The sequence below is a fragment of the Drosophila miranda genome, chromosome 4 (assembly GCF_003369915.1).
Source record: "Drosophila miranda strain MSH22 chromosome 4, D.miranda_PacBio2.1, whole genome shotgun sequence".
NCBI classification, from domain to species: Eukaryota; Metazoa; Arthropoda; class Insecta; order Diptera; family Drosophilidae; genus Drosophila; species Drosophila miranda.
Genome location: NC_046677.1, coordinates 15,897,150 through 15,922,202, shown reverse-complemented (window position 1 = coordinate 15,922,202; position 25,053 = coordinate 15,897,150).

Genomic DNA, 25,053 nt, shown 5'->3' with positions numbered 1-25,053 from the left:
CATGCAAATCAAATTGTTATAAAATGGGGAGACAGAGAGGCAGAGAGGGGGAGAAGCCGCTACACATGGAAAAATTATAAAAACAATTTGCAATTTGGCTTTAATCTTGTCTTTAAGGGAAACGTTGGGCCCTGATAGATAATTAGGCACGTGTCTCGGGTCCCCCTTATTGGGGGGTTGCCTATTGATTCATTGAGTGCTGAGGCCGCGGATAGTTGAGGGTAAGTTCATTGCCACCTTCGACGCCCAGGTTGTCAGCGTCGGATTAAATAATAATCAACCCAGTGAGGGCTTCGAGCCGCCGCCCCCCCTTTGCGTGTCTGGGAGTGCCTGGGAGAGAGAGACATTTATGACTTATCGATTGCCATACATTAAACCAACGCCAGCTCAAATATTTAGTCAATTTGTCAAAAAGCACGGCAATGAAATGTGCACGAGTGCGAGATACAAAGATAGGTGGGGGCCACACCCCCCTGTACCCCCCCCCTCATACCCTTAAGGGGTTAATAATTCATATTGTGCAATGCACAAGGAAAAAAACTTTCATTTTCACTTGTGCCTACCATCTGTCACCCCTCATCAACGTGCCTCATGTGCGTGCCACTGCCTGTGGTTCGGTCTGGCCTGCCTCCTGTCTCCGCATTCAGTCGAATGGGTATATCTGTCCGACAATATCGTCCATAATTATCTTCATACATCACGAAAAATGTTCGTCTCTTTGACAAATACGTGTTAATGAACACGCGGAGAACCCGCGAGAACAGTGTGCATCGGTGGGCGTGATGAGCGGTGGGCGGTGGGCGGTGCTGCTGCTGCGGGAAAATTGTGAGTGGAAAATGGAAATTTTGTGAATGGTGAATCGGTGAATGGAAAGTGCAACTGGCGGCGAGCTGATTAATCGAGACTGATGGCTCATAATGCGGAAAATTGAATGGTAATTATATGACAAAGTGCCACACATATGGCCATGGGTGTGATGTGCCATCAATGAAAAGCAAAAGAAATTGAAATTGATATTTGAAACATGCCTAAACATATTTTAAAAAATTAATTAACACCTAAATTTGTTCAATTTTAGCTGTTTTTGGCTCTAGAAACTGGTTTTTAAAAGCTAAAAGTTTTTTATTTTTTCAAAAAAAGTTGAAGAGCATTTTAGTTGGAAAAACCAACAAAAACACTTATTTAAAGGCAGTCAAAATGTATGTTCTTATAGAAATATAACTCCAAGTCCTGCGGAAGGGTATTTGGAGCTAAATTTCCATTAGAAAATACCCTTTGAATGCCTTTTTCTGGGCGAAAAACCTCCACTTCTTTTTCCGCCTAACGTGTAATTACAAGTTTTCAAATTCATAGTAAATAATAATTAAAACGGTGGAAAAAACCCAGAAATTAATCCATAATATTGCGTATACGCAGGGCTGGCCAAAAAAACTCCTATGGATGGGTCCACCTATGGGCATGCCCGACAAATCATTCAGCCTTTAAAGCACTTGATGGCATTGAGTGCCACCCAGACGTCGACCCCAACCCCGAACGGCGACCACATTCCTTTCCATTCATCATTATTAAGGCCCTTAATTTATGATGGCCCCGCTAGTCAGTTGGTTACTTTCTGTCTCCCCTTTTTTTTATGGTCTGTGTTTTACACGGTCTATAACACGGTGCGATATGCTGCCAGCTGCTGTCGATGGGGGAGTTCAAAGCTCTGCACAGGTACAGGCACCGCATGAAAATCGATAAATCTTAAAAATTCAATAACAACCCGCACACGCGACTGGCGACTGGCGACTGGCCCCCAGGACCGCCCATCCTTGGGAAATCTTTGGGACAAGGACACAACCCTTGTGTGTGTGTGTGTGTGCGAGGGTCAATGACAAATTCGGTTGCCTTCTTTAATTAAAGATATATCAATTGCAATCCGATGCAAAACATAATCAAGGCGTGGCCGAAACACCCAGAGATGCCTCAAACTTTTAATTGGCAACTTTAAGGCGTAATCTACACCGTGCCGCGGGTGCGGGGGGTGTGGCAAACTTATTATAAGCCTTCATCAATGCCTCCTGAAAGTGGAGCGTCTCAACAAGTTCTGCGAAACATTTGAGAAAACTTTTGCTTTCATGTCGAGACATCGGTGCGGGGGAGGGGGAGGTTGAAAGACGGTCTGTACTGGTCTCAACTTAAAGGCAAATTCCATTCCATTATTGGCCTGGGAATCGGCTTAAAGCCACAATAACGGGGTCGAGCGAAAATGTCAGGTAAGCAGGAAAAACTATTAATTATACACCAAAAATAAAGCGTCTGACCAGAGCCCATGGCAACAGTAAACACGAAACACCGGACTGGACACGGACACGGACATGCCACCGGACACGGACACGGACACGGACACGGACAGAAGGCGGCCGTTGATGATGCCGGCGACGACGACGACGACAAGGACGACGGCAATTTTTATGATTTGCCTCGGCTCAAGGAAAATTCGCATTCGAATTATTTATTGCATATACTCGTACTCCGTACGTACTCCGTATTTGTTTTTGTATGCGTATACAATATGAATGAGTGTTTTCGATTCGTTGTTGTTTTATTTTTGGACATCCGAGGGCCATCATCTGGAAATTTTCCTTTACCTTTTTCCTTTTTCTTTTTAAGCGGCTCAAATGTTTCGATGCTCCATTAAAGTTTTCCATTTTCGGCCAAGCACACAAAAAGGGGAGTTGAGTGTATGTGTGTGTGTGTGTGTGTGTGGGGGAGGGCTTGGTGGAGCTCTGACAACATTGAGTGCATTTACGACGATAAGATACTTTGGTAACTTAATTAAGTGCACGAAAAGGTGCAAGACAACGCCTGTAGCGGGCGGCCCTGGGTGCTTTGGGGGGGGGGGCCTTTAAGAAAACATTCACTCACGGCGTGCTTAAGGGCCGCCTGAGTATCCGTTAAACGTCAGTGATGGGTCATGGACTCCTTTGCTTTACTTTAACTTTAAGAAAAGAATCAATTTCACAGTTGCTTGAAGCTGGAAACATATTACAGGCTTTGCATTAAATAAAAACTCGAGCGGTTTTAAGAGCGACGCGTAGGCGTATGGCAGACGAAAGCGAAAGCGAATGTGTGTGTGTGAACCACGCGTTTCTGCTGGCAAGATCAGCTCAAGTCAAAGCGAGGGCCAGCGCAGAAACGAGTAAAGTTAGAGATCGAAAAAGTGTAAGCGCCAGAGCGGGTCTTCTCTTCGTTCTGCTGGCAACATCAGCTCAAGTCAAAGCGAGGGCCAGCGCAGAAACGAGTAAAGTTAGAGAACGAAAAAGTGTGAGCGCCAGAGCGGGTCTTCTCTTCGTTCTGCTGGCAAGATCAGCTCAAGTCAAAGCGAGGGCCAGCGCAGAAACGAGTAAAGTTAGAGAACGAAAAAGTGTGAGCGCCAGAGCGGGTCTTCTCTTCGTTTTTCTGTCTCATTAAGCATGACGTCAAAGCGCCCGCTAGAGAGCTTGTATAGCTGCAGCTAGCGGGAAAATTGAGAGAACGCATAAGAGCGATTGAAGAAGAGCGCTAGAGCAGGACCGGGCTGCAGCTAAGCCGAGAGCAGATCTATAAATAGAGCGCGATAGAGCTGCTGGAACGAAGAGGGTTGGGATAAAGAGGCGAAAGAACGGTCGCTGCTGCGCGTAAGCATGCATATTTATGTATGTATGTATGTATGTATGTACATGCATATGAGGTAAAGCAATGATTTGGTGCAGGGGGCCGTGTATTGCAGATTCTCTGCTTCCCTGGCTATTATTTAAGGCATTTTTTGACTAATGGCGGGTTGGAAAATCCCACAATAATCGAAATAAAATAACAAAACAAGTTTTAACGGAAATGCAATGAATATTCTCTATATTAATCGATTGAAGTATTGAATTTTATGAATATTGTCATATGTAAATTCATTCTTTCCGTAATAAAACAAAAAACGCGATCATCTTTTACCAATTTATCACCAAAAATAATCCATATTCTCCACCTTGCTTCCCCCTCCCCCTCCCATTTCTTTTTTAGCCACCAAGCCATTGGATTGCATGTCTCTCGAGGAGCTTTCCATTGAAAGACGCCGCTGCAGGTGCCAGTCGGTAACTCCTGCCTCTACATCGGAAAAACCTTAAACTTTATCTATCTTTATTAATGTTTCTCTTTCTTTGTTTCTGTTTTTTTTTTTTCTTTGCGAGTGGGAGAAATGGGTAAAAGTCACATTTTATTGGCAATACTTTTGTTGCTGTTGTTGCTTGGTGCCTAACAATTAAACCATTTACAGTTTATAACCATGGCATGCCATTAAATAGAATTAAGTCTGTCCCCAGCTCCAGCTCCATTTCCAGCTCTTCCTGTACTCTCTGACCCCGCTCCCCTCCCCACACTCTTTATGCCTTCTTCCTGTACTCTCTCTCCCATCTTTATGCCTTCTTCCTGTACTCTTTCCACTGCTTTCCCCTGCTCCCTTGCTCCTCCGCCATACAGTGGCAGTCAGTCAAGCGCACTGCCAAAAACTGAAGTACCAATTCAAGAGAGCTTCGCCATAAATCGCTTATCACGCGACATTAAAATAACAAAAACCACAGAAACAACACGAAATTTGGACATAGCTCGCCGCAGCCTTTGATACCCTAGAGAGTTCCAGTTTCCAGGGTTTTGCCTGAGTCCTGGAAAACACACTTGAAAGAGGAATTTATTTAAATATTTTTCTAATAAATACTGTTTTAAAGACCACTTTTTTCTGTGACAGCTGTATGAAATATTTACTGATTTATGTTAAAGGTTTTTTCTGGTGGATTTTGAATGGGATCAACAGAGGTGTGTTTAATTATATTTCCAAAAAAAATGTTTATTGAATTAGAAACCTTAAACAAAACTTTATTTTTGTTTAGCTTTATTGTTCCAGATTCTTTTAATTATACCTATTTTTGTATTATTTATTTGTTTTTTTTTATTTATTTATTTAATTAATTTATTTACTTTGGGCCGTCCGGGTTAACCTAACCTAACCTTTTTTTTAATACTTATTTATTTATTTTATATTATTTATTCATTTTTTAAATAATTTTTTTTATTATTTAACTATTTTGTTTTTTTTTGTTGTGCATATATTTTTTTTAATATATTTTTTTTAATGGTTATTTACTTTTCTTATTATTTATTTATTTCTGTTGTATTATTTATTTATTTTCGTTGTAGTATTTACTTATTTTTTACTATTTTTTTATTATTTATTTATTATTTTTGTATTTTATTTTATTATTTATTTGTATTTATTTATTCATTATTTATTTACTTATTATTTTTTTTATTTTCTTTTTATATTATATCTTTTTTTATGAATTATTTATGTATTTTTTTATTTATAGCAAATAAAAGTGGCTTTTCCTCGCTTTTTCGATGTGCTTGCTTCTCCGTTATGTAGAGATCGTAATACCCTCCTCATAGGGCATCGCCACCATCGCCACCACCAACGACCATCAGAGCACTAAAGGCAGTACGAGAACAATGTTGCGAGTGACTTTAGTCGTTGTTTGGTTGCTTACTGCCCGCAGCAAATGCCAAAAATTGCCGCAAACAAAAACAATACAGCCAAAACGGTGGCCAAAACGGGTGGTGCCGGAGGGGGGGAAAAAAGAATGAAATTGTAACGGCCACAGAGTTTTAATGTACTGCCAGTGTCAGAGAGAGAGAGAGAGAGAGAGGGAGAGACAGAGATAGAGATGGCAAAACAAGGGAGCAGTGGCAAAAAGGGGTGTGGCTGGGGAGGAAAACCTTGAAAAATGGCAACAGCAGATTAAGCGCATAAAAATGGAACTCCAAACGGAACACAGTGAGCAGAGGGGGGGCAGGCAGAGGCAGGGAAAATTGGATTTGGGGTCCAGCAACGGCAGCCGAAATAAAAATTAAGACGTCATCAAAATGCAATTAAAAAAGTAGGTAAAAATGAAAATAGCCACAGATTTATTTAAGCCCCGAAAGAGCGGAAACCCTCGGCCGAAAACCCATTAAACGACGAAATGAACGGGATCCCAGGACAGCCCCCACCCCCTCCAGGACAACCCCCTCCCAGCCAGATGTTTGGCTCTTGTCTAGGAACAATAACAGCAAATAGATTTATTGTTGATGGCATTATTAAATTTTCTCCCTTTTTTTGTTGTTTTTTTTCACTCTTGCTCCTGTTGTTTTCGCTGTCATAATAATAAAAAAGAGCAAAAGTTGGGCAGAGCCCTGGGTGCCATGGCATATTGGACACTAAGGTGGCTAACGATGAGCGGGAAAAAAGTGGGGAAAAGCGGGCAGCCCCAACAACCATCGCAATGTCGGGCCCCACGACAACATCTAGCCCCAGGGCGAGCCACTCAACTGAGCGACAGCGACAGCCACAGCAACTGCTTTTCCCTAAAAAAATAAAAAAAAATAATGAAAAATTGAAAAAAGAAGAGTTAGGATATTTCTGGTTACTCTTAGAGGTTCCATCTTTTGAGATCTACCCAAAGATGTGGCCAAAATACGCATACCCTCTGGCAGGGCATTGAAATAATATTACCAGGAAAACTGCCGGCCTTGAATATTGTCAAGTCAGGACGAAAAGTGCCCCACAATTAAGTCGGTGTTTTTTTTTGGGGGGGGGGTTTGTTTTTAGATCAAACATTTTCCTTTGTGTTTTTGTAGTTTTTCGCTTTGAAATTAACTCTGTTAATCAGTAAACAACAGGCAGGCATTTATCTGGCATTATGTGGCACATGTGGGTGTAGGCAAATTGTGGCAGGACCATTCTTAGGCCAGGTCAATGAACTGTGCTTCAGAAATTTACAGATTCCTCCCCGAGGCTCAAAGGAAAACCCACACACAACTAAAACTCTGCAACGGAATGAGTGAGCAAACAAATATTCAAATCTGCGAATAGTTTTTAAATTTTAGACCATTTTTGGTTTAAAGAAATTTTAAAAAATATTAAAATAAATTCAGGCTTATAAAAATTAGCCTATCTCATAGAAAATTGATAGATCTAACGTTTACAATTATTTTTCTAATGGAAATCCCGCTGGAAAAAGGTCTTAAATCAGCTCCGGCACTGTACATATTAATATATATTTAATAAATGAGGATAAAATTTGAAATCTATGAAATTTCTCTGTTTTTGTTGCCTTTAAATATCTTTAAATATTATTAATTATTTAGATTTCAGCTCAAGCCTTTCTGGTAAACATTTAGTGGCTTTAAATTGAACCAAATCAAACGCAAAACCCATTCGAAATCAATAACCAAGATTACAGGTAAATTAATAGCCTTTTAATTAATGGCCATTGTCCGAGTGCCGCCTTAATGGCCCACAGAAGACCCGATTCCCTCTAATAAACAGACACAGACTTTCTTTATACAATTGAAACGATTATATTTCAATCTGAATAATTGAGAGAGAGAGAGAGAGAGAGAGAGAGAGCGAACTCCCCCTTGACTGCAACTCTCAGCAGCCGATGAGCAGGGGGAAAACCCCTCCCCCTCCCCATGGAATCCTTGCAGCATTCAGCCACCAAATCAAAGAGAGAATAAAAGCAGAGTAAAGAAATCCCCGGTTGTCATTATCAAAGAGCATATCACCGGTTTTGCAGCAGGCAAGATATGTCTGTGTGTGTGTGTGTGTGTGTGTGTGTGTGTGTGTGTGTGTGTGTGTGTGTGTGGGAGACAGCCGACAGCAGCAACGACAATCGCTAAGCCCGATAAGGACTCACCCGCACACAGACACACATTCTGGCAGGATGAGACCCTGCAAATCCTGAGCAAATCCCAGACGTTGCCCCAAAACAGAATCTGTTGCAATCACGGCTCGGCTCCACTCCCCCTCCCCCCTTAAACGGGCACAAATTTAAGAAAATATAAACCATAGATATACCAAAACAGATTCTACGTCTTGCAGGCTCCACAATCAGCTTTAAGGCCAACAAATTATGGCCACAAATCGAAAGGCAAAGGCCTTGGACACCTTTGGGGCAATAAATGGGAGAATTCTCGAGAATATGGCAAGTTTATTGGCCAAAGATTGTAGGGAAAGTGGAATATAGGACGTAATTTATGCCATAGATAATATTAAACCCGAAAGAGTGGCATTCTGTGGCGCAAAATAAAGGATTCTGGCAGTTATCCTTTGCCAAAAAATCGTGTCCTGTTTGTGGGTTATTCAAATAAATGAAAATCAAAAATAAAATAATGTTGAGAAATGTTTTTACTCATTTGCGAGGGAGAATTCAGATCAGAGCGAAATCCCTGCCTCTCCACGCACTTTCTACCGCCGCCCGCCACTCTATTACCCCAGAGACATAACTGTAATTACAAGAGTACACAACTCCAGAACCCCCCCCGTTCCCCCATCCTCCCACCGCTTCCTGGTTGAGTGTGTTCCCGGCATCCTGGCACTGCGTCTGGCTCGACGGAAATGCCGCGAGCGGTAAAAAGAATAAGTCGCAAGTGAGCGGGTGAGGTGGTGAGGGGGAGGGAAAATACAAAAATAAATTAAAAAACGAAGCATGAAATAAGGAAATTTATCAGCAGCCGAAGCCGAAGCCAAAAGCCCAGACGCAGCAGAAGTGCAACAGGAGAGGGGGAGGGCGTGCCTCCAAAGGGGGCGGTGACTGAGGGGGGTAAAGAGGCCAAGCTGCCAGGTGAGCACAATTTAATTTCTCAAGTTGGGCTCTCGCTCGCTCTCTCTCTCTCTCCGTCTCTCTCCCTCGCTCTAATCAAAAGGATTTTTATCGTCGTGGCAACGACGCGCATTTTAACCTCACCTCACCTCTGCCCCTGCCCCTCACCCCTGCCCCAGCCTTGGGCTCGCCTCTTTGACAGCTTCAGCTTTTCATGCAGTGCTTGATAAAATATAGAAGCAGAAAAAGGCAGGAAAAGCACCTCAGAGCCGCCAGTGATTGACTAATAAATACCCAGAAAATGTAGATATATTTTTAAAATATATAAAACCGTATAGTTGGGGATTGATAGGGTAAAAGATCTTTAAATAATTAAACTGTCTGCCGCCTTTGTCTTTCCTCAGATGTTTCTTGTGGGAAATGCACTAAAAGGAGGGCTATAAAAATCCATTTTAAGAAACAAAAATTAACCCAGACTTCCAGGTGCATTCTTACATCTGGATCTGGGTTTACTCTCAGATTTATCTATAGCCCTTTTCGTTTAAATAGTTGCTTTGCTGTTTCCTCTCAAGATACGAGTATATTTAGCCTTCGAAGATACTTTGGCTATATCTCTGATGAAACTTTATCTTTTAAGCTCGATAAAGAGAAGCCTTAAGCCTGAACTTCAACAGGATATCTTTTTACCAGTATATATCCTTTTTATTCGTTATATTTAATTTAATAGGAGATTTTTAGGAATTATTTGGAATTATTTAAAACTATTTGGATTTAATTGGAATTAATTAGAGCTATTAGAATTATTTGGAAAAATTTGGAATTGTTTGGACATATTTGGAATTATTTGAAATTAATTGGAATTATTTGGAATTAATTGATATTATTTGGAAATATTTGGAATTATTTGAAATTATTGGAAATTATTTGGAACTATATAAAATTATTTTGGTTATTTGGCATTATTTGGAATAATTTGGAGCTATTTAAAATAATTTGAAATATTTGGAATTATTCGTAATTATTTGCAATTATTTTTAATTATTCAGAATTATCTGGAATTATTTGGATTTATTTGAAATTATTTGTAGATATTTGGAATTTTTTGCAATTTTTTTGAAATTACTTGAACTATATTTCAAGTTTTTTATAATTATTTGGAATTATTTAAAAATTATTTGTAATTATTAGTAATTATTTGGAAATTTTTGTGAATTATTTTAAATTTTTTGGAAATTATTGAAAATATTTCTAATTATTTGGAGTTATTCGGAAATATTTTGAATATTTGGATTTATTTCGAATTATTTGTAATTATTTCGAATTATTTCAATTATTTGGTAATATTTGGAATTTTTCGCGAATTATTTCGATATATTTGGGATTTGTATTTTACTTGTTAGTAATTATTTGGAAATTTTTGAAATTTTTTGCGAATTATTTTAAATTATTTGGAATTAATTTGGAAATATTTGGGATTTTTCGAATTGTTTTGGAATTTTTAGGAATTATTTGGAAATATTTGGAATCATTAGGAATTATTTTGTAATTATTTGGAAAAATTTAAAATATCTCCAACATATTATTTACTACTTTTTTGACTGTGATTACAAGTATTCCCCCTATCCAATCAGCTTAAAAATCCTATAGTCTCCTCTGAGTTCCATCCGTCATAGCAACCCCTTCACCATCTCCACCTCTACAGGGTATGCGGCACGTTGACAGCGGCAAAAGCCTGTCTGACAAGGACACGCCAGCTAGTCAGGCTATGGACTTGCTCCTGATGCTCTGCAGCTTGCATGCAGCACGAAAAAAAACCCAGAGTATAAAATATTTTGAAAAGAAAGAAGCGAAAGCAAAACCACGACTGGCCGGGGGTCCAGGGGGGTCCAGGGGGTCCAGGGGGTCCAGGGGGTCCGGGGGCTGGCTGCCCGACCTGCCACCTGACTGAAGACGGCCGAGAACTGAAGTGTGTGTCACAAACATGACAGGCAATGTCGACGTCAAGCCGGCAACTGCCAACTGCCGCCAGACCCGCAGCAGACCCGTCTCCAGGAGCCTGTTAGCCAGCTTCCAGTTGCACTGAGTAAATCATTCGGTGCGGCCATGCGTACGAAGATGGTTCTTAATTTCTCTTCCTTCCTTCCTTTTTTTGTGTTTTTTCTTCTGTTGGACAACTAATTAAATTAGGCAATCCTTTGGGCTAGGGCAGGGGCGGGGGCGGGGGTGGGGAGCCAGAGAAAGCATAAATAAGGCAAACCGAGTCAATGGCCGCGTCCGTGTTTTGACTTCCGCTTTCGTACCGGAAACCATTTCACTCACACTCACTCTCTCTCTCTCGCTCTCTCTTTGCAGCCTCTGGTTTTCTCATTTGCAGCGTTTTTCGTTTGAATTTTGCATTAGTCCACAGGACCCTCCCCTCCCGCCAGATCCCTGCTGAAGCGCTAAGTGCAGGCTCATTTGAAATAAATATGCCGCCAAAGCAAACAAACAATCAAAAGGAGGCGGAGGCGGAGGCGGAGGAGGAGTCCAAATCGGAGTCGGAGGGGAGCCGCAAAGCAAACAAACGCGTTAGGGAAACCGCAGTCCAAACAGCGGCGCCAGGAGGCACCGGGAGGCATCAGGAATCATGAGTCGCCTCCAGTAAGCCATTCAATGGCTGCCTCTGATGGCCTCGCTTCCGTTCCAGGCAGGGAAGTAACCCCATGACCCGTGCCCCGTGCCCCTCGCAGCATTTGCAATTCAATTGGTAAAGCGCCACCTTAGGACCTGGGCCGGAAATCGCTTACTATGCCGGCAAGAGCCAGAAAGGTTTACCAATAGTAACCCCAGACCCGCAGTCCCCCCTTCCCCCCCTACCCTTACCCGTGTCCCTGTGCCACGAAGCACTCGCATTGTCGCGCCCTTTTCGCAATTGCACAATAAAACGGCAACATTGTGGCCCAGCGACGAGGACTAATATCGCATATAAATATACATATACATATAAATATACATAGACATATACATATGTCTATGTACTGCTATATATATGTACTGGAAGTGCTTGAAGGGGCGGAGGTATTGATGCACTCAGCGGACATCATCAGACATCAAGGGAGATGGCAATGCGAGGCGATAGTTGGCAACAGCCCGCTATATCGTTAGATATCGTAAGCGATGGTCATGGTAAGCGATAGGGGAAATATTCTATGAATTTTGTGGGATTACTTTAGGGAAATTTAATAAATACCCGAAAGGAATTATTAAAATATATTAAAACGAGGGGGCAAGCCCCCAAGCAACAAACAAAAAATATCCTAATGGAAATTTAAATTTAATATTTATTTATTTATTTAAAATTTAATTTATCAAAAATTTACCGTCACTCGATGGAAATTTAAATATATTATTTTTTTTATTTATTATTATTTATATATCTTTATTTATTTATTTTACTTTATTATTATTTATTTATTTTATTTTATTATTATTTATTTATTATTACTATTTACTAAAATTTTATTTACCAAGAATTTACGAGCAGAAACTATCATTTCTCAAATGCTAGTAAAATCTAATAAAATTACGCGAATAACAGTTTCAAAAGCAGCCAACAATTTCAAGAATTAACGCGTCTGTGAGATACAGTTTTACCTATGAAAACCAAAAAACTTTTCAATAATTTTATATGAAATTTTATATAGACACTAAATAAATATAGATTTTCTTTTTTACAATTATATAAATAAATGAATAAAGTACATATATTATTTTCCTTATTGAATATATTGAAAATATTTATTTAATTATTATTTATTATTATTTGTATTATAGTTTTATTATTTATTATTATTTGTATTATAGTTTTATTATTTATTGTTATTTATATATTTGTATTTTCTTATTTTTTATTATTTATTTATTATTATTTTAGAATTTATTATCTTAATATTTTTCTATTTATTCTATTATTTATTTATTATTATTTGACCTTTTTTTTTATTTTTATTTATTTATTATTATTTTGTGTTACTATTTTTTATTTATTTTATTTTTATTTCTTTATTATTATGTTAATATTTTAATATTTATTATTATCTGATTATTTACTATTATTTATTTACCATTATTTTTATTATTTATTTATTTTTATTTTGTTCTATAAAATCAGCAAAGCCCCACAACCCGACGTTTATTCCCTTTGAATCCTACACTTATGGCCACCTTTGACCTTTGACTTTTGTGCATTGCCACCCAAAGTAACATCCAATTACCTATAATTGATTTAGATTTAAATGTAAAATAGCGAGTACTCCCGTAATATGATAAATAATTGCATTTGTCAAGAATATGGCCAGATGGCAGATGGCAGTGCAGTCCTTCGCTCCTCCACTCCACCGCATTGAGTGCTCGAGCAATCCTTGAGTTGTTTGCTTTGGCATTCAATTCGGCATTCACTCACGCACTCATCCCTAATGGCCATCATTAAGGGGCAATACGCTGTTGGGCTGGGCAAAAATGCAAGTCAATTAAGTATCAAATGGTCTGCTTCGCTTTCGGTTGGGGTTTCGCTTGGGGCTTCGGGCTTGAGCTTCAGTGCAAACAATCGCAAAATCGCAGCAGAGCTACGCGGAGGATCTCAAGCATCTTCTGCATAAATCGAGGGCAAATTGAGCCAATTTCTGTATAAATACAACGCACTAACGAGATGAAAGATGAGCGTGGGGTGGGGGGTTGGAGGGCAAAGCCAGGAATAAAATGCGAATGGGTTTGGCAGCGATGAGAGGCGGCGCATTACCAGCAAAAGTGCCATAAAAATGTGTATTAAAATGAGTAAAAACATTTATTTGCATAAAGTCAACCCAGCACCGGGCCCCCAACCCCCTCCCCCAACGAAGGAGACAGCAATTGACAGAGGGGGAGCGGGGGGGAAATGGAAAGTGGGTTGCTTGCAGCAAAACTATTTCAAGTGGCAAAAGTTTTAGCTGCGTACACTTTTAGCCCGAGCGAGCGCTGAGCCCTCGAGTATGCACTCGAGTCACGCATAAGTTGCAAGCCAGCAAGCAGGGAGGCAAGCAGGAGGCAAGCAGGTCGAAGGAAACGCCAACAAATGACAGCAGTGCCTGCCACAGGAGGCACACACACACACACACACACACACCAAGGAGCAGAGTAAATTGCAAGTTAAGCCAAAAGGACACGCACACACACTAATGCAAACACAAACACACACAAACAAACATTGGGCGTACGAGTGCGTGTCAGGGCTGCTGGAAAATGCAGCGATTTTTAATCAAAGGCCAGAAACTAATACGAGAACCAGGCCTAAACTATAGGCCAAGGCTTTCCCCTGCTGCGGCTTCATTAATTGTAGATCTTTTTCCCCCGTCTCTGTGGAGCTCTGGAGCCCTGGTGGACACTTCAAATGTTTCTCTCTGGCGGAGAGAAAGCAAACTCTTCATCTGGCAAGCCGAAAATGAAATGCCCGCAAAATGAAAATACACGCAATCAATTCTGTTTACCCCCGGAGCTCGATACGTGTGGATGCTGCTGCTGCTGAGGGGGGAGTGGGGAGTCCAAGTCGTTTCGAGGTGGTTGTCGAAGGCCAACGGCGATTAACTCAAGTCAAACATTGAGTGATTGTTTTGCAGGGCCAAGTCTGCTTCTGATTACGGCATTGCATCCCCCCACCAGATCCCTGGCAACGCGTCAACATTGCTGAAAGGATTTCCGCGGCAGTCGACAGTCGACAGTCGACACGGATAAAAATAAATTCAGAAATTGCCAACGTTTTCCCGCAAGTGTCGTTGCTGTAAGGAGGTTACCCGCTCCCTCCATTTGGGTCTCCTTCCCAGCCCCAATCCCAATCCAACTTAATACCAACTCGTTGGCCCGCTTTGCGATTCGATTTGCGTCGCTTTAACTTTGCTCTCGATGGAGTTCTTTGCTGTTTTCTGTTTTCCTGTTTCCATTTTTAACCCCCTGACAAATTGCTTTCGAAAGGTAAGATGAGCTCAAAACCCACACAAATAACCCATAGATACCCCTTGTTCTCGATCCATCCATCAGGGAATCTTCTGCAACGTATAATTAACATCAATTAGTGTCAATCATCCGCCTCCAGGCCCCAAACAAATGGCTTCATTTGGCTAGAGATGGCTTGGAAAAGCCAAAAGTGCGGCTAAAACAAATGAAAATTGTGCCTGGTCCGATGAAGGTTCGAAACCGAAGGATGTGGAGGGGTCGCCCCCCCCATTCGAGTGTGTACCTTTTACATTAATCATGGAATACTTATGAGCGTCAAGTGTAATTGAAAGACATTGCAAAACTTGCCACGTCCCCCCCCAGTCCCTGGCCCTGCCTCTGGCCCTAGCCCTGGCCCTGCTTTAAGCCCCAACTCCCCCTCGGACCACGGCTAATGGCGTTACATTTTTGTTATGGATTTATGACACTTCGAACTCTCATTTGTTATTGCCACTCGCTTTGAGTGTTCGATTGCTGGGGCGTGTGAATAAAACAGCTGAAGGAAACATAATTAGGACTCGCTGTCCAAATAAAGTTGTCATTCATGCCCCATTTGAATCAGCCCCCGAATCAGCTTTAGCCAACTCATTAGCCAGGTTGGTGCAACTTTTTAAGCTCCACAGCCGACAGTCGAGCACTGATTCAAAAACCAAAACAAATTCGAACTCATTAAGGCCGAATGAATACACTCACACTCGCACTCACACTCGTAGTCGAATATTTACAGATTCAAGCCGCATACAGCGGGAAAAAGTCAATCCAGAGAAAGGTGAAAAGGGGAAGGGTGGGAAAGGGGGGAAGGGGCCTCCGCCAAAGAGACAGAATTTTAGTTTTCGGTATTTAGGCCTTTGATCAGTTCTCGTTTCGGGTGCAAATTAAAATAAAAACCACATTTTCCATTAAATTTATTCCTGGAAATGTTCCATGGGGTTTGGGGCCTTGGTGGGGGCCTGGGGCTGGATGTGGCTGGGGATGATGCGGCTTTTGCGGCCAGAACCTTTGATTGATAGAAACAAGTTGCATAATTGCGTGATGCGCGCACATTACGCTTTAAGCAGCCGCCAGTCGGACAGACGCCCACAACAGGAGTGAAAACGGGACCCTCAGAAGGTGAGAGGGGGAGGGAGAGCGGCAGCCCATTCCACACTTTGCGGTGCTTTAAAAGCCATCAAAATGCTCTCAATGGCCGAGGGGGAGGGGGAGGGGGCAGGGTGCGGGTGCGGGCAAAAGAAAACTTTTCCAAATTGCAAAATACGCACACAGTTAATAAAAGTTTATGCGTAGAACTCATCCATAAACCTGCCCTCGACTTTAGATATAATGAAATTTTTTCTCTATCCACAAACAGCTCTGCCCACAACAATAGATACACCACAGGCATTTTTGAACAACAAAAGGAAACGAAAAGAATGACAACAAATGGAATTTATATTTTAGGTTTTATTACAGTCGAAATTCCATAAAGCGAATTTCAAGGGAAATTCTTTCTACATAAAATTCGAAAAAATATTAATCGGTTTCTTGGAATAAATTCGTTAATATAGAAAACCTCGTTGTACGTAAGTTCGCTATAGAAAACTTCGACTTTATACAGTTTGGAAGAACCACAAAAACACTCTAATCATTTTGTGTTCATGCGAAGAAATCAAAGAAAGGAGCCTACCCCTTGAGCAAATTTTCACTTAATTTTCGCTGCATATGTAAAATGTTCCTTAAATTATTCCTCAATTTATTTGATATGATTTTCCGTATCAATCCTTCTAAATATATATAACATTATCGTACATTATAGTGTACAAATCAGAAATGGACAAAAATCTACCCTACCTTTGTGAAGACCTCGTTACTCCCTTGGTTCTGATAATGGAGTCTCTTTTGTAATGGAATCTAAAGTAAATGATTATATTTAAAGAGGTTTCTGGCTTGTTTTTAATATTTTTTTTGTAGCAAATTTTCAAGAGTTTTCGGAAACAGCGAATGAATGTTTTTATGTATCTCTAAACACTCCAATATTATTATATTAACATTGAAATTTTAATCTAATAATACATAAATAATAATACAAAATAAAAAAATATATAAATAACAAATAAATGAATACTACAAATAAATAAAACACATTAAATACAAAAAAATAGTAAATAAATAAATAAAAAAATTAAATAATAATAAATAATTGAATAAAAATACATATTTAAATAATAATAAATAATTAAATAAAAATACATATTTAAATAATAATACATATTTAAATAATAATAAATAATTAAATAATAATTAAATAATAATAAATAATTAAATAATAATAAATAATTAAATAATAATAAATAATTAAATAATAATAAATAATGAAATAAAAACACATATTTAAATAAAAATAAATTTGTAAATAATTATTAAATAATTCAATAACAATGAATAATTAAATAATAATAAATAATTAAATAATAATGAATAAATACTAACACAACAAAAATAAATAAGCTATTAATATTTCGAATCAAAATCCCTATAGATCTCGGCTAAATCCCAGCATTCCACATCAGTTCTATTCGGATGACCTCCAGTGTGTACACACACATATTTATATTCCATTGCCAACATAATTTGCCGAAGCTTGTGCTACTTTTTTTTACTTTATTTTTTAGCTTTTTCCCTGATTTTTTTGGAGCTGGTCTCCAGCTTTTGTTCACCGCCGGCGTCGCGGCCGCCGCCGCTGCAGTCGAGGCCGACGTCTGTTTAGCATAAAGGACAAAAGGCAACAACAAAGGGAGCGGCAAACTGTGAACAAGTCTAATATCTTTTTAAATCATAAGTTGGCTTATATACTCGTCCTTCCGCACGCCGCCCCCCCCGTCCCCCCTCAAATCGGAGTCAAAGTCAAAGTCAAATTTCGGGGAAGGTCATTCGTCCTGGGGGCGGGGGGAGGAGTGCCTGGGGGATGGGGAGGAAACTTCCTCTTTGGTGCGTTTTCGGCGTTTGAATAATTGTTTGACATTTTGAATAATTTAATTCGGCGACTGTTTTCAAGTGTTGCTCGAGTGGAAATGAAATTGAAAACGAGATTTAGTTGGAAAGCATCCAGAGGCAGCCCCACTGGCATCCCCCCCAGATTGTGGCTCTGGGAATTCAAGGAAAGGCGGTCCCAAGGACGAAGCGCTTTTCATTTGTGCGACGGTGGGGGCGTGGCCCAAACAAAATGCTCGCTAATCGAGCAATTAAACACGTCCCGTAATTGGCACTCGGGACAGGAGCAGGTGCAAAGGCTGAAAGCCACAACAGTACCTCAACCAGGCTGTGAATCTATCCCTAATATTGAGTCCCTTTTTCGAATAAAATCAATATCATCTGCTGGTTTTCCCTGCCTCGCAAGGAAATCCATTTAAAATGTATAATTATTTCCAAGAAATTCCAAACTTAAATTGGCAATTGGCAATCCCCCTCCCTCCCCGTCGCTATAGGCCAGCTTTACGGTTCTCAGGGACCGTCAACAATCGATAGGCAATCAAGTGCAGGAAATGTTCTTAAAGTGTGGAAATCCTGGAGGAAAAAACGGCAACCTTTAATACCCTTCTGTGTCCCATGTGGGGGCAGCAAACGTCTTACCAATTAGCCCGGGCCATTGCCACCTTTGAGTAGAAACAAAGAACGGAAAAACTAAAACAGTTTAAGTGGCACTTTTATGGACGGCAGAGGACTGTGATAATTGCCACCGTCGCACCTGAAGGAGGAGCAGCAGGGCTTACAGTTTGATATAAATATAAATAGAGGAGTCTCCGAAATCCAACAGCCAAATGCTTACCAATTAGGGAGCTCTAGAGGCAGTCCCAGCCCCAAAGCCAGGACCAGCCCCAAAGCCAGGACCGTGCCGAGGTGCTTATTAATCTGGCATTTTAATTTCTTAATTTTCTACCTTTCGAAACGAAGAAACAAAGACCTTCTTCGGCCCTTCTGTTCTTGGCCAATTGTGTGTGCACGTTAAATGGATCTCCGGACAGAGTCCCGGGCCGTGTCCTCAATGTTTTCTGGCTTCTTCTGGCTGTGCCATTTTCCAACTGTCGCACATTTGACTAATGCACAACAAAAGTGGAGTGTTACAGGATATGCATAATACATCGGGTACACTTGTAAGTGAGACAATAATAGGAAAGAAAAAGCGCTTCGTCGCACACACAAACACCGGGGCATGGAGACGGACACGGCCAGAGATGGAGACAGAGACACAGAGGCACAGATACAGATACAAACAGAGAGATGGAGGGAGAGAGAGGCACAGATACAGATACAAGCAGAGAGATGGAGGGAGACATACAGAACTCAAGCTCGGACTAAAAAGAAGGGAAGGAAAGGCTTGCCGACGTTTGATATGCCCTTTGTCGAGGTCTAAAGGAAGCCCCAAAAGGTTCTTCTGTACCGCCTTAAAGAGGGGCTGTTTCTATCTCTTAAATGAGAGAAAATTCTATGGAGATTCAAAATCCTTGTACCCCCTGGAAAGTGTATTAAAAAGCAGGGAAAAACGAGTAAAGAATACAGCAAAAAAGGATGACAATACAAACTGGCGCCACTTGCCTTGCACGCAGCCGCTAGGCCAACAATTTTTTACAAGGACGACGCTGACAGTATGCCGCACGTCGCCAGATAACAAGGAGTAAAGCAGGAACAGACGGGGGGGAGGAGAGGGCATTCCTAGTGGAAAGAACAAAGGCTGAAACGTGGCAGCTTTAAGCCCATCCCGACCTGACCTGACCTGGTCTCCGGCTCTGGTCTCCGGCTACGGCTCCGGCTAAGGCTCCCCAGTCATCATCTCCTTCACGGCGGCACGCACATCATTTTTTATGCAAAAGATACAGCAAAACCGAGAGAGAAAGATGGATTAGAAAAAAGAAAAAAACTAGAGCCAGATAAAGGATAAAGGGATAGAGGGACAGAGGGACAGAGAGTGAGAGATATGGAACCCAGTTGACCCATATCCTCGGGTTTCACACTTCACAAGTGCATTGCACATTGACCTTAGCCCAGGCCCAAGCGGGGCATGAGGGGCATGCGGGGCATGGGGGGCATGTGGCATGGCGAGATACAAGCTAATTAAAGCCAGTCACTCGCTCCGGAGATAATAGACAGACGAACACACGGCAATTAAATATTCCATAACCACATTACGGTCACTTTACATGGCACACGGTACAGTGCGGCACGAGGCGAAATACTCGATCCATCAGATACATAGACACACCGGGCAAATCCATTAGATATTGATTACTTACAACTTAGCCTGTTCTCTGCTCATTTTGCACTTTGCACGCGAGAAATCTTCGTTTGTAGAACACTTTATCGCCCCTAGAATTTCGAATATACCCCCAAAAATCTTTTTTTTTAATTTAAAAAACCGCGAATATCCACAAAAATTGATGAAAATAAAAAAGGGAATTGTACGGCCTTGCACAGAAATTTTATTCGTGTAGATACATGGGCCTTACCTGAAGATACAGCTACCCAAAGCTGATGTTTTCTACCATTTTTAATGTTTAATTTCTAATTTCCTATTTAATGCAAGTTTTATATTTGTTTAAAAATATTTTTGGTAGTTTTAATTGTTATTATTATTATACTTTTTTTCATTTTTTTTAAATACTAAAGCTTTCTTGTTTTTGATTATAAAATGATAATACAATTTTTTGTTTGCTGTTACTCTTGGAGCAATTTATACAACAGACCCAGGAAAAAATGTATTTATTATTTTAGACGTTATTTTTAATTTAGTTCTTAAGTGGTAATTAATTAAAATATTATTTATTTATTTTTAGAATTTGTTACGAAAAAATTATACTAAAATTTGGTGTTTTTTTTCGATTTTCAGTACATTTATTTTTTATTTTATTTTTCAATGAAATCATTAAAAGCAATATTTTTAAACTTAAGTCCTAAAGTGGTTATTAATTAATTAATTATAATAAAATAATATTTATAATTTTAATAAAATAATAATTATAATTTTAGTAACATAATATTTTTTAATTTTAATAAAATAATTTTTAGAAGACTTGAGTCAATAGTCATACAAATTATTTTGTATTATAATTATAATAATTAATTACCACTTAAGAACTAAAGTTTAGAAATATTGACTTTTTCTAATAATTTCATCGAAAAATAAAATAAAAAATAAATGTGTTGAAAATGGAAAAATAAACCAAAAATTGCAGTGCAATTTTTCCGTAATAAATTCTAAAAATAAATGCAAATGCTTTAATATTTCCGAAACGTACCTTCTGCACACATGCGGGTATACATATATTTGCATATGCAAAGAAGAAAAAAAACAACAAATAAATTGCTAAGTAAAAAGGAAAAAGGAAAAAAGGATAAAAATAGAGCCCGCTCGGAGCCACTCAATTCATAATTCTTCATTATTTTAAATGTGATTGTTAATGGCTGAACGAATGCACTGCTCCCCCACCGCTATCCCTCCCCCTCTATCGGCATAACAATAATACGTGATGACATTTTCGGTTGTACGGAATACACAAATACTCGTAAATATTGCATAAATAGCTGGAAAAAATAAATACAATAAGTGTCTGTCGGATTGCTGCCAGAACTAGTTGTGCGATTCCTTTAATTGCATCCGACAGAAGAGCTTTTATGCAGATTGAATTCAATTTGTGGCGGCCGCAGGACAGATGTCAGAGACTCGAAATACACAAATTTCGGTACAAAAAGAATACTTTAGGACTCAACCAATCTGTATCTTATGGCCATTAGAGGCACGTAATTCGATCGGGGCAAAAAGGGGTAAAAAGCTGAGGCAAAAGCAATGCAAAAGGTACCCCAAAGTTATGTGACATTCGCGTAGCCCCATCCATCCATCCATCCACCATCTTTCCGCGACGTTCACTTGTGGAGGCAGGCAAAAATGCAAATATTTGCAAAATATATGCGTGTAAAAATTGTTGTGCTCCATTATCCTTTTAACTGGATATGTGGGGGCCTGCACAAACACAATGACAACATGGGAGACCGTGTACGAGGCAAATACCAAGGCCCAAACAGAAGCAATAGCTCTAAGCAGGCAGATAACAACTTGAAGGGGTTTTACCCGACTCCTGAACGCACCCCCTTTCACCCTTTAGAGAGGTAGAGAGGGAGGGGGAGTCTCTAACATGCTGCCAACATTCTTTGGTGGGTTTTTTGTACATCCTGTATGTCTAGAATGAAGGGGTATATGGAATTCTTTGGGGCTGCTTCGAAAAGTAAGCCTCATGCTGGAGATTTTCGCGATTTTTTAATTCGATTTAATTCGTTGTGGAACACTACAAAATAGTGCTGTTAAGGGTGGCTATTCATGAATCAAGTGGAATGAAAAGAGAAAAATCCGAGCCCTTAAACCTGCCCGAAGATCAACTATCTTTTGTCTACAAATCCATATCTTTTGCGGGTCCAATTTCCCTCATGGGGCCCCTCTATAGAGATGGTGGCCCTTCCCTTTTCCACAATTCTCGGTAAAGGGCATCCCCTAGTCGAAGTTCTTTTACTTTTTTGCTCGCTTCACCTGTCGATGCGTGTGCAGTTTGCTTGGGGACCAGACTGGCACTCACAGGTGGGGTAGCACCCCCTCGTTTCTTCTGGTTAAAGTGGCTTGTCAAAGTAAACATCACAACAGCAGAACAGCAGCAGCAACAAATAATAATAAACGCAGGGAGGAGCCAAAAAAAAGAGGCACTCCAGCACCAGACCCAACTTTAAACGTTTTCCTGGCACCCCCGATTCTCCGCAGAGATTCTTTAAGAAATGTATAATATTATGTGTATATTTGAGCATTTTCGCATGCAGTTTGTTGGCGGGCCACCAGATTACTCACGCACGCGTAATCAATTCAAGTTATTGCATAATTTGGGCATTTGATAGAGTACGAAAGTCATTTCGATTTGATTTAATGCACACCCCCCCTCTCGCAGGGGCAGGGATGGGGCGGTGCGGTGAGGGGATAGGAAAGACAGTTATACGCCTCGTCGCATAATGTGTCACATTTCATTTGTAACGCTCTAACGACTGTGATGCCAAATGCGACACTGCACAGTGGTTCACATGGGAAAAGGTCTTTCGAATTTGTTGGGGGGCAGGGATATAGCACATGCCTAAGGATTCCGAAGGGTCTAAATAGAGGACAGTATCTGTATATAAAAAGGTTTGGGGGAGGCACTATTCTGCACCCCACTTGGGCCATTTAAATCGCAATTTTAATTCCAAGAAATCGGATTTCTCGACTTGGCCAAAAGCAGGATATTCTTAGGGCTTCAAAGTCGTGATTTTTGGGAGTAAGAATATAATAGAATAAATATTATATACATATAAAATACATATAAAATAAATGTAAAATAAATGTAAAATAAATATAAAACAAACATCAAATAAATATAAAATAAATGTAAAATATATATAAAAAAAATATAAAATATATATAAATTAAATACAAAATAAATACAAAATAAATATAAAATAAATACAAAATAAATATAAAATAAATAGAAATTAAATATAAAATAAATATCAAATAAGTATAAAATAAATATTAAAACAAAATACAAAATTAATACAAAATAAATATAAAATCTTTATATAAAATTTCCGCCTAAATAAATATAAAATACATATAAATTAAAGACTGTATATGCAAAACTAGATTTATTGAAGCCCCAATTCCCAAATCAAGTTAGAAATAAAGAAAATTGTGGATAGATTAATCGAGAGAACACTTGGAGCTCCAATGCTTACCGGGAACTTGGGCTCCAAAAGTGGATTGTATCTTGTGGATACACCTTTCCTTTAGTCGCTATAATTTTCTCCGATTTTTCGATGGCATTTCCATATGCAAGTGTTCCCAAAGTACGTACCACTGTTCCCCTGGTGACTGCGAATGCCGCAACATTTCCATTGAGCTTTCGACATGACGAGTCGCCTGTCGCCTAACCCCAAACCCCGACCGAACCCCAAGCCCAATGCGCCTCACCGTTGTCAGATGAAGCCATCTCCGAGTCTCGTTTACAATAAATGCAGGCGACACAGAGACACAGAGTACTACATCATCATTCGATATGTGATTGTACGTACAACGTGCTACGTACAACATGCGGCATAAGCAACAGCCGTACATTTATCCGAGCACAGGGATATCCATACATACATATATGTATATATTTGCTCTATTCCAGCAGCAGCAGCGGCATCCATGTAGGTTCCTTTTTCCCATTCGTTTGTTTGCCAGCCCTCTCTCCCTCCCTCTCCCTCCCCGACTCCCTCTCTCCCTCGTTTGACAGTAGTCAATCAGATGCTGCGATTGCCAGTCGTCATCATAGTCGACGTCGACGTCGATGTCGCGAATGATTTATGAGTCGCTTGCCCTTCCTGACGCCACCTACCGCTGCCCTCTACACCGTCTTCTGTGGCGGCATCGCACTCGCTGATAAAATGGAACTGTCACAAATTCGGGACACCCATGGCAGGCATAAGGCAATCCCAGTAATTTCTTCAACTGTCAGAGAGGGAGAGAGAGAGAGAGAGAGAGCGGAGGAGAAGAGTGGGATCTAAGCCGAGATCAGGCATAAACATTTTCGTCGGCAAAGGGAAATTATTTTTTTTTTCTTTTTTCTAAAAATTAAATTTTAATATAAATAACTTTTTCTTCAAAAAATTCATCAGTTTTAGTGCGTCTATTCCAATGACCAAGAAAAAAAAAGGAAAAAAATGGTTTAAAAAACATTATTTTGCTAAAAATCTCTACTTTTTCGAATAAAATACTGGGAGAATCATAAAATGAACAATGTTTCTGCATATCAAATTTTTGTTAATTCTTTAAAAATAAATAACTATAATTAAATTTTTAAAGCAAGAATGGGTGCGTCTAAACTATTGACCAGCAGTGTAATTACATGATTCCAAAGATTTCGGGATTTAAATTATATTTAAATAAATACAACAATATCGTAAGATTTTCCTTTGAATTTCCCAATGTTTTAGTATAATTACCACTCCTATGGGTCCTTGTTTTTCCGGGCCCCCTTTTCGCCCCCCCCTCCACACACCAAATACTCAGAGCGCGTGCACTCGTCATATTAGCCATTCATTGAGTGCGTTTATAGCGCGCTTTTGTCCGCTTCATTCACAAACACACACACAACACGGTCACCCACCCACACATATGGGAGAGGGAAAAAACGAACTTTTCCATTCAAAGGAAAAAGGTCCTTTGGCAGATTTACTGATTGATAGCTATTAATTTATTTGTTGAGTTGCTTTGCCCCAACAAAATGGACATATGGCCATACGGAGGGGGAGGGAAGGCGGAAATAGTAGAATTAATAAAGATTTAGACATTGTGAGCCTGTGGTCTCATTGTTGTTGGCCC